Source organism: Vombatus ursinus, unplaced genomic scaffold (genome assembly GCF_900497805.2).
Source record: "Vombatus ursinus unplaced genomic scaffold, bare-nosed wombat genome assembly UNPS02014198.1, whole genome shotgun sequence".
Classification (NCBI taxonomy): domain Eukaryota; kingdom Metazoa; phylum Chordata; class Mammalia; order Diprotodontia; family Vombatidae; genus Vombatus; species Vombatus ursinus.
The window spans coordinates 740381-750994 of NW_020953976.1; the positions used below are offsets into that span (position 1 = coordinate 740381).

The 10614-nt window shown below is 50.3% G+C and overlaps 1 long non-coding RNA gene across 2 annotated transcripts; it reads right to left on the reverse strand.

Moving 5' to 3' along the window:
- Window positions 1-207: 207 nt before the first annotated feature.
- Window positions 208-6151, reverse strand: LOC114041881. Of its 2 annotated transcripts, XR_003568954.1 has the most exons (4): window positions 5746-6151; window positions 3448-4693; window positions 2699-2950; window positions 208-323 (listed from the first exon to the last, which is right to left on the reverse strand). It is a non-coding gene; the product is annotated as an uncharacterized LOC114041881 (long non-coding RNA). The 2 variants fall into 2 exon arrangements; XR_003568953.1 differs by lacking the exon at window positions 5746-6151 and having other exon boundaries at window positions 3448-4998.
- Between the last annotated feature and the right edge of the window lie 4463 nt (window positions 6152-10614).

Sequence of the window (10614 nt, forward strand, 5' to 3'; positions counted from 1 at the left end):
TCTATCTATCTATCTATCTATCTATCTATCTATCTATCTATCTATCTATCTATGTTAAATGGTGGCCTTTTTAGTGTGGGGTGGGCAGGAAGACAGGAAGACAGTTCAGAATTTAAAATGTAACAAAAATAAATAAAATTAAATTTTAAAAACTTATTAATCCCCTCCCCCAATCCACCCCTCTTACAAATTTCTTGATCACTGTTGATGGCATCCTCAAATCTTGCCTCTTATTTACTCCACACATCCAGGCAATTGCCCTGTATTAAAGATCCCACTCCTCTGGAGGCAAAGTGTCTCTGCTGCTTGGATAAGAATCCTTCCTGCAAAATATTCAACAAGTGGTCATTGAGCCTTCAACTGCAGTCCATCAGTCAGGAGGATCCCACTTTTACAAAGGTACAATTGGTAGACCTGGGCAGCAGATTGGATATGGGGGAATAAGAGAGAGTGAGGGATCCAGGATGACTCCTAGGTTGTGAGCCTGAGGGACTGGGAGGATGGGGGTGCCTCCAACATTAATTAGGAAGGTAGGAGCAGGGATGGAGGTTGGAAAAAGGCATAGTGGGAAAGCCAAGGAGTTCAATTCCAGACATGGTAAGTTTAAGGTGTCTGCTGGACATCCAGTTCAAGATGTCGAATAGGCAGCTGGAGACGAGAGACTAGAGGCCAGCAGAGGTTAGGGCAAGAAAGGTAGATCTGAGATGATTGTTAAATCCATGGGAATTGATGATGTCACCCAGTGAAGCAGAAGAGAAGAGGACTCAGGCCAGATCCCTGTGGGTCACCGAGGGTTAGGGGGCATGACCTGGAAGGACAAAGTGGTCTGAATAAGACAAAAGGGACCCTCTGAAACCAGTAGAAGGAGCCACAGTGAGGAGATCCTCTGTTTCCCATCTGTCCCCTTTCTAGTAGTCTGGCTTTGGAGAAAGTGATGGAGGGAGGAGAGGAAGAAGGCAGCATTTCCAAATGGCAGAGTCAGAAGGAATATTAGTGACCAGTTAGGCCGGCTGACATTTGGCAAAACATCTCTGGGCCAGTACCACCAGCAGGAGGCCAGCCAGGCTTGGCCCGAGGGTCCGGAGTGAGGGGGGCTCACCAGGTGGGAGATTCCATTTCAGGACAGCTCGAGCCCTTGGAAAGGTTTTCTTGACATCAAGCTCGAATCTGTTTTTTGAAACATCCCCCTAATTTTGGTTCTGTTTCTGCTCTTGAGGCCCAAACAGAATGAGGCTAATTCATCATGGGCCACCCTTCAAAAACCGAAAAGGTTTCAGTTCCTGGATCCCCGTCCCCCCAGCACAGCTGGGGCCAGTCAGTCCAGGACAGGGCTGGGCACCCCCCATCCTCACCTCCCTGCCTTGTCTTAGTGACTCTGGGGAATAGAGGAGAATCTGAGCCGGTGGTCTGGGCGACAGGTGGGAGCAGAGGGGAGAGCAGGAGCTTCTGCTCAGCTCTGCTCTTCCCTCTGAACCTCCACCATTCCCTCAGGCCCAGAACAGAGCCTGGGCAGGGATGTGGGGGGTTAAGGGGATGTGAGATGTGGGTAGGTGAATGGGTCCGTGTCTATAAAAGGATCCATGAAGAGGCAGTGGATGTGGCCACCCACACATTCCCCTCCCCTCCGCCCTAATAGCGCAGACAAAAGACTCCAGGGTATCGGGGGTGGGGGTGGGGGTGGGAAGAAAAGGCATCTGGATTGGGCAGGAGAGGGTGACTCAGCATGGGTCCTCAAGGGAGGGGCCAGAGGGAAGAGTGGGTAGGGAGGATCCTCTGGACCTCTGGCATTTGATATCCTTTCAGACAAACGGCTTAGGACCCTCCCTTTGAGCTGATCTGGACTCTGTCAAGTCCTATAGGAAGCACGTGGCCCTTCAGGTGGGGCATAGAGCCTGGAGAAGGAGAAAGAGGGGGCTTGGTTTTAACGACAAGGATGTGCCTGTTACGCTCTGAGAGGTTGAGACCCCTCAAAGGCTGGAGTACAGGACAGGGTCGGTCGTCTGGAACGAATTCACAGCCTCAAGCATTCTTTAAGTCAAGGTGGCAAAGATTCATTGTTATGCTTTTCAGTGGGCAAGGATTCTTAAGGAATCTGGGAGAGACTGAGGATGGAGCTAGGGTTTGTATGGAAAAGGGCATGGGAGAGGAATGCCAGGGACACTGATGAGGTAATCTAAAGGTCCAGGTGTCTTTGGGAGCTATGGATGAGAAAGTACAGGGAGTATACCGGACAGGGAGGGAGATGACAGAGGTATGGATCTTGGGAGTCTGGCAGGAGGAAGAGTCCTTGGGCCGGCCAAGGACAAAACTCCTCGGGCTGGGCAAGGCACCCCTCTCCCTCTGTCTTGATGAGAGGATGCTCTGCAACAAGGGAAAGCTTTCTCACCAGACAGGAACTTACTAAGGAACTGGGAGGCTTCCAGAGACATGATCTGAGGGCTGGGGCCTGAGCAGCCCGTCACTGTCTCACCCAGCTTTGTGTAGCTGCACCAGGGAGAGAGATAAGGGTCGTGCTGGGGCCCACGCATGAGTAATTGCTAGGCACAGTGGCCTTGGGCTGGGGAGTGATTGTCAGAGACAGTGTTTCTGAGGCTAGGGAGAACTTGGGGTCCAAGTCCAAGCACAAGCACCCAAGCACCCCATCATGTCCAAGGCTTCGAGGGAGACCCAGTTACTGACACTTCACTGCTGCTTCTACCTGAGGCAGGCTTGTGAGCCTGAGGCCAGGGAGCCGTGGGGCTGGTGGCTAAGGGTGAGAGTGAGCCCTCAGCCCTGGGCTTTCCCCGCAGCATCTTCCCGCAGCAGGCCGAGGGATGCGCGTTTGCAGGATGCAGGCACATCCTCTGCTCCCGTCTCATCTCAGGTTGGCCTCCAAGTTACAGGTTGCGCTCTCCTCTTACCTGGTGGCCATCTCTCACCTCACTTCTCTCATGCCCCTCCTCGGGCCAGCCTGGGAGCCAAAAGGGACACTTGTTCAGGGTTCAGGAGGCAGTGCAGAGTGGGAGATTTGTAGGCTTAACTTGGGGGATCACTTGGGGCATTCCCTTCCCCCCACCTAGAAATTATTATTTGTGAGATTGGAGAGAAGGTAGGACCCGATACTCTTCTTCACTCACTTCCCAGCCCTGGCAGGCCCCTAGCCTTGGCCCATTGACTTGCCTTTGGTCAAGGCCCTGCTGAGGCTCAACTTGGTCCAGCCCCTGGGCCACCCCACACCGGCCTCTAGGGGCTCCCGATCCTCACCCTTGGGCCTGTGGGGCTCCCGATCCTCACCCCTGGGCCACCCCGCACCGGCCTCTAGGGTCTCCAAATCGTCACCCTGGGCCACCCCACACCAGCCCCTAAGGGCTCCTGATCCTCACCCTGGGCCACCCCACTCTGGCCTCTAGGGGCTCCCGCTCCTCACCCCTGGGCCACCCCTCACTGGCCCCTAGGCCCAATCCTTACCCCAGAGCCACCTCCTTTTTTCTCTTTGTTCTGCCTTGATGATGTCACAGTATTCCAAAATGGAATATTACTGAGCAATTAAGAAAACAAAGTACTCCCCCAAATCTGGAGGTGCTTTGGCATCCTTTTGGGCAGGAGTTAGATTGGGCCTTTAACGCCGTGCACAGAACCTGCACAGAACCACTAAGGCGTTTGGAGAAGGGCGTGACGGGGGAGACCAGGGCTTGGGAAGATGTTTTTTGGCAGCTGTGGCAAAACCAGACTGGAGAGAGACGTGAGAAGGCATTTATTAAGCACTTACTGTGTGCCACGAACTAGGCTAACTCCTTGGATAGCAATAGAAAAGCGAGACGGTCCCTGCTCCCTTTCTAGTCGGGGAGACAGCACCCAGGGAAGGGCTGAGCTGCAAGTCCGATGGGAAGGTCCCACCTGTGGTCCTTGGGGGCAGCAGCAAAGCCAGCAGTCAGGCCTCTTCTTTCATGTTCTTGCCACTGATCAGATTGCACTGGTCTCTGATGTCGAACCACCTGCCAGGGCCCAGGACGTGGGTCCCAAGAACTCTCCTTTCTGGGTCCTCAGGCTGTGGGGGCTGGGCTGGAAGCCTGGCTCTTCCCCAGGCTCTTGGGCTCGAGGTCCTGGGCTGTCTCCATCAGGGTCTGAGGGGAGATGGGGGCCAGGGTGGTGGTGGTGGGGGGACTGACTTGCCTGGCACTTGCTGCCCTCACGCTCTCCCTCGGGGTGCCCAGCTGCCCTGCCCAGGGGTGCAGGGGGTGCCTGGGAGATCCTTCTTGGGAGCATGGCTGTGGGAGCCAGGCTGGAAGCAAGCCTGGGGCCGTGTGGGACACTGCCCCTCCCAGGGCTGTTGGTTTGTGTGACTGTTGGCAGGTGAAGGTTGGTCTGTAGTTTTGGTGGTGGTGTTGAGGCTAGTGGGCTCCTTCTGCCAATGATTTCTTCCCTTCACGGTGGCTGCAGGGGCCAGGCTGGAAGCTGGTCTGGTGGCTTGGGGGTCACTGCTGTTCCCAAGGTTCTGGGCCACTTCCCTCCAGGCGGTTCCTGGCCCTCCCTCTCTCACGCTCTCTCAGCAAGCCTTCCCCCTTTTCAGCTCCTCTGCTGGACTCTAGAACCCTCTCCAGATGGTTGGTGACATCTGCCAACCTCCAGGTCCCTGCTCTTCTTTGTCACTGAGGTCATGTTCACAAGGCTTCCTCCCTGCCCCTCATCGGGGGTGATTTCAGTAAGGTTAACCCTTTAAGGAGCAAAGCATTCACAAATCAGCCACCCTACTGAGTGCCATTCCCTGGGCTAAATGCTTTACACAGTGGGTCTCATTGATCCTCACGGCAGCCCTGAGAGCAAGGTGCTGCTGTGACCTTGATTTTGCAGTTGAGGAAGATACCGAGGCAGACAGGTTGAAGTAACTTACCCAGGGTCCCAGCCATTCCATCGTACTGGTTGATGGCAGGTAGGGAGTACGATGGGTGGAGCACCAGGCTTGGAATCAGGAAGACCTGAATTCAGATCTGGCCTCAGATGCTGACTAGCTGGGTGACCCTGGGCCAGTCACTTCACCCTGTTTGCCTCAGTTTTCTCATGTATAAAAATGAGCTGGAGAAGGAAATGGCAAGCCGCTCCAGCATCTTTGCCAAGAAGACCCCAGACAGGTCAGGGAGACTGAATAACAACAGATGAATAATAACCCTGCCTACTGTCAGGATTGTTGCAAAGACCAAATGAGATGACCCACGTAAAGCCCTTAGCACAGCGCTTGGCATATGGGAGGCCTTGCAGAAATGCCCATTCCCTTCCTTTCCCCAGCCCCAGGCTCGTGCCCCCCTGGAGTGAGGGGAGAGAGTGCCGGCTCTCCTGCCCTGTGGGAAGGAAGGCATCACTGCTTTCTCTCCTTGCTTCCTCACCTGACCTGCCCCGCGCTCTGGAAGGACCCCATCCTTAGGCCCTGACTCGCTTGATACTGAAAATCTTGCCAAATGTTCACTCAGTGTTTAACAAGCTCCTGCTCCCTGTCCCAGTGATTCTGAACCCTCATGTGTCATTCAAACCTCATTCCTCTCTTCAATGCTCAGTTCCTTTCCTATAACACTCTCCCACCCAAAGCCACCAGCTCTTCCACGGTGCCCTCTGGAATGCCTGCTCCATAGGCAACAATAGTCCCTTCATCTTAAATTCTTCCTCTCCCACTCTTTTTATCTGCTAGCTCTTGATGAAACCTGGCTCCCTACAATGACACAGCCTCCTGGGCCACCCTGCAGAGTACTGGCTGCCCCTTCATTCTTCACTCACTCTCCTCAGCTCCCTGGTCGAGGCGGGGGAGTTGGAATTCCCCTTACTCCCCATCGTCACCCCGGTTTCTCCATCTCTCTCCACCATTCAGTAACATGGCTTCCTTTGAGGTGCATGCTGCGTATGTTGAACTGCCTTACATGTGAGGACGAGAACTGAGAAGAGGAAGACTGAGCTGGCGCTGAACTCGTTGAGGAAGGAAGGGGAGTGTCCTGGGGACCACTAGATGGAAGCCGCCAGCGTTTTGATTGGGTGGTAGATACGAACAGCGCGCACCTCAAAGGAAACAGCTAAGATCTGGTACTGATAAACTTCCTTCCTTTACTTTTTTTTGGTCATTAACTCCTTAGATATTCTTGACCTCAAAGGCCCTAACCTTCCAATTCCTCAACCCAGTCATTTCCTGTGACCCACTTCTCTACTCACATTTTTGCTTTCACCCACAAATGCACTCCTTTCATGTTCATGAACTCTGAAATTCTCTCATCTGATCACAAGCTGTTGTCATTCCACCTCTGCCTTGCAACCCCACACCCCTTTCTTCACCAGGACCTCAAATCCTTTGACCCTTCAGTTCTCTTCCAGGTCATTTCCCCCTGCACTAACCACTCCCTCTTCTCCCCATCTTGTTTTGTTTTGTTTTCGGTGAGGCAATCAGGGTTAAGTGACTTGCCCAGGGTCACACAGCTAGTGAGTGTCAAGTGTCTGAGGCTGGATTTGAACTCAGGTCCTCCTGATCCCAGGGCTGTTGCTCTATTCAGTGCACCACCTAGCTGCCCCACTCTTCTCTCCATCCTGACCCCGGTGAACCCATTCAACTCTGCACAGTCCTTCTCCCTTGAATCCCTAATCCCTTCATCATATCACCAATTGTGCCCCCTCCTCACCCTTTGATCACTGCTACTATTCATCGCCTTCATAGGTGCTGCTGAATGAAGGTGGAGAAAATCGCTTTCTTACTGGGTCCACTACAGATCTATTCTACAAAACCTCAACCCGGCCCTCGCTGCTACCAAGAAATTCTACTCTGATTCCCCTGTCAACTCCCTCTTCCCCTCTTCCCGGCAGCTCTTCTGAGCCTCCACCTCCCTCCTTACATCTGCCATGGCTCCCCCTCCCCCACCCTCTCAGCTGAGACCCCTGCCTCGTATTTACAGGAAAAATTTGAGGACATTCGCTGTGAACTCTCCCTTCTCTCTCCTTCCTCATCTTCCATCACTCGTGCGTCTTCTGTTCCTCTCTCCACCTCCCCCCATCCCATTTGCCAAGGCCGATCCCCCTACCTGCTCAAGTGATCCTCTTTCATTTCATCCCCAGCTTGTCACTTTTCCTCAATCTATCCCTCTCTACTGGCTCCTTCCCTATGACCTACAAACGCATCCACGTCTCCCCCATGTTGAAAAAATCCTCACTTGATTCTCCCCTTCCAGAATCTCTTCTGCCCTCTGTAGCTCAACTCGTGGAAAAGGCCACCTCCAGCTGGTACCTCCATTTCCTCTCCTCCCACACCCTGCACAATCTGACTTCCAGACTTATCATTCCACCAGAACTGCTCTGTCCAAAGTCACCATTGATCTATTCGTTGCCACACCCAGTGGCCTTTTCTCCTCTTCATTCTCCTCGACCTCTCCTCAGCCTTGGTCATTGGTGATTACTCTCTTCTCCTCTAAATTCCCTCCTCTCTTCAAGGTTTCAGGACCCTGCTCTCTTCTGGTTCTCCTCCTTCCTCTTAGACTGCTTGCTCTCTGTCTCCTTCACTGGATCCTCCAGATCATGCTCTGTAATGGGGGGGGGGGTCCCTCGGGATTCTAGATTGGGTCCTCTCCTCTTCTCCCTCTGCATGACTTCACTTGGTGATATCATCAGCTCCCATATTAATTACCATCTTTGTCCTGATGATTCTCAAATCTACCCATCCTGCCTGAAACTCTTTGCTGACTTCCAGTGTCCCATCTCCATCTGCCTTTCAGACATCTCAAACTAAATTCCAGTAGACATCTTAGACTCAACATGGCCCAAACAGAACTCATTATCTTTCCCCCTGAACCCTCCTTGCCCTCTACCTTCCCCCCAGTTTCTCCCAACCCATGTGCCATCCTGGATTCCTCACTCTCTCACCCTCCATATTTAATATGGTGCCAAGGCCTGTCGATTTCACCTCCGCAATGCCTGTCAAATATACCTTCTTCTCTCCTCTGACACTGCCCCCACCCTGGTCCAGGCCCTTATCATTTCATACCTGGACTATTGCAATAGCCTGCTTGGAGGAGGGGGTTCCTGCCTGCCTCCCTGCTCTTCTACTCAGCCCCAAAAGTGATTTTCCTAAAGAACAGGATCGGACCATGTCAGCCCCCTCTACTTAATAAACTCCAGTGGTTTGCTATGGCATCCGGGATCAAATGTAAAACCCTCTGTTTGGTGTTCATAACCTACTCCCTCTCATTTTTCTGGCCTTCTTATACCTTACAGCCCCATCCTTCTCCCTTCCCCTACACGTACATACTCCTAGATCCATTTACCTGGCCTCTTGGCTGTTCCTGAAACAACACATTTAATCTCCTTCTGCCATTTTCACTGCTCATCCCCTATGCCTGGCATGCTCTCCCTCGTCATCTCTGCCCACTGGCTTCCCTGGTTAAAATCTCACCTTCCACATGAAACCTTTCCCAACCCCTCTTAAGCATAGTCCTTTCCCTCTGTTGATCATTTCCTATTTATCCTGTTTATAATTTGTTTATATTTTGTTCTTCACATTGTCTGTCATTAAATTGTGAGCTCCTTGAGAGAAAAGGCTATCTTTTGCCTCTCTTTCTATCCCTCAGGCTTAGCAGATTGCCTGGCATACAGATGGTATTTAATCAATGTTTATTGACTGATTGACAGAGCTAATAATTGTCTGAAGTCAGATACGAACTCAACTCTTCCAGATTCCAAGCCTAGCCCTCTTTAGTGGGGCCTCTTGTCTTTCCATCACAGTTATTCGCATCCCTTTCTCCCTCCCCCCATTACATCCTCCACTGCAATAAAGAAATAGAATTTAAAACATGTGATACACTTGGCAGGGTAGATGCACAGTATTGCCCCCGGTCAGTCATTCACTTCTCATCCGTCTCTGCTCATCTCCTCTTCATGGTTTTCATTGACTTTTCCATTGCTTGGGTTCAGCATCTTGCTACTGATCTTTTCCTCTTAATGCTGTTCTCTTGGAACATTGTGTTTTCATCTGCATCTGTTCATTAAACTCATACCATATTTCTCTGAATTCCTCCTATTAGCCATCTCTTCCTGCGCAATAACATTCTATTACACGGATGAATTGTTTTTTCAGCCTTTCTCCAGTCAGTGGGTGCCCACCCTCCTGGTTCTTTGCTACCACAAAAAAAAAAAAAAAGTTCCATTAAGTATTTTTGTATGTACTAGATATTTTTTCTGTCTTGGCCTTTCTTGGGACATATGCCTGCAGTGAGATTGCTCAGTCAAAGGGCATGGACATTTTAGTCACTTTTCTGGCTTGATTTCCAATGGAAATCCAACCTATAAATCTAGCTCCCTGAACCTATCGTGGGAATGTTCTCATTCTTTTGACTAGCTAATGCAAATGAGCCAGCACTAATCAAAAAGACACTGAGAATGTGAGAAGGTGTGCTCCTGGCAGAGTAGTTTGGTCTGGGCAGGTAGAACAGGAGGCACAAGGAAGGATGCCCATCACTTGTTATGAAGGAAAGAATGGGTCCTGGGTAGAATTGCCTTTACTTTAGGCCTAAGAAAATGGTACTTTTTCCATCAGTCTGTCAGGGTAATAAACATTTGTCCGGACCTACCATGTGGTTTATCAGATAGGAAGAAGAGAAAGGGACGGCTTCCTGGTACTGTCAAATCTTCTCAGCCCTCTTTCTCCTTTTAAAGGAGGACAGGAGGTATTGAAGGAGGCTAATCCCTGCTCAGATATCACACAGTAAAAATGACAAATGCAGAAAAAATGGAGCTGGTTATGTCAACTCTTAGCAGACCATTTTCAGCTCTTAAAATCCTCTTTCAGCAAAGCCATGAAACCCAAAGCCCTGAAGACCTGTTAAGTGTCATTATTTATACAAAACATAATGTACCTCTCCATTGCCTTCTAAGTGATTCTCATTTTTAATTCTTGAGACACTAATTTCTTTCTTTTTTTCTTTTTTTCGGCAATTGGGGTTAAGTGACCTGCCCAGGGTCACACAGCTAGTAAGTGTCAAGTGTTTGGTCTGAGGCCGGATTTGAACTCACGTCCTCCTGACTTCAGGGCCGGTGCTCTATCCACTGAGCCATCTAGCTGCCCCCCCACCTTCCTTTCAAAGGTTGGTGAGGTGTGCCACACTCTGAGGAGAATCAAATCTTTTTCTTGGATTGCTGCTGGCTTATTGGCATTAGCTAGTGGAAAGGATACAATTCATACAAAAGCCAGATCCACTCTCATCATCCAAGAAAGGAGCTCCTGGTCTTTCTAAGATGGAGTTATTTAAGTATTCTCTTTTCTGTTAATTTGAGAAATTGATAGTTAAAAAAATATTCATCCATTTCACTTAGATTGCCAATTTTACTGGAATATAATTGGACAAAATAACTCTTTACAATAACTTTCATTTCATCTCCATTGGTGTTGCACTCACCCTTTTATTTTTGAGACTGGTTTTCTTTTGGTTTAATTTCTTTTTTTTTTAATCCAATTAACCAACAGTTTGCCTATTTAATTGTTAAGTCAGGCCTAATTTTATACATTAGTTCAATGGATTCTGTTTTACATCTCTATCAGGGTGTGGATAACATTCCATCTTTTGTCCTCTGCAGACACCTTTGGTCATTGCATTGATAGGAGTTCTTAAGTCGTTCAGA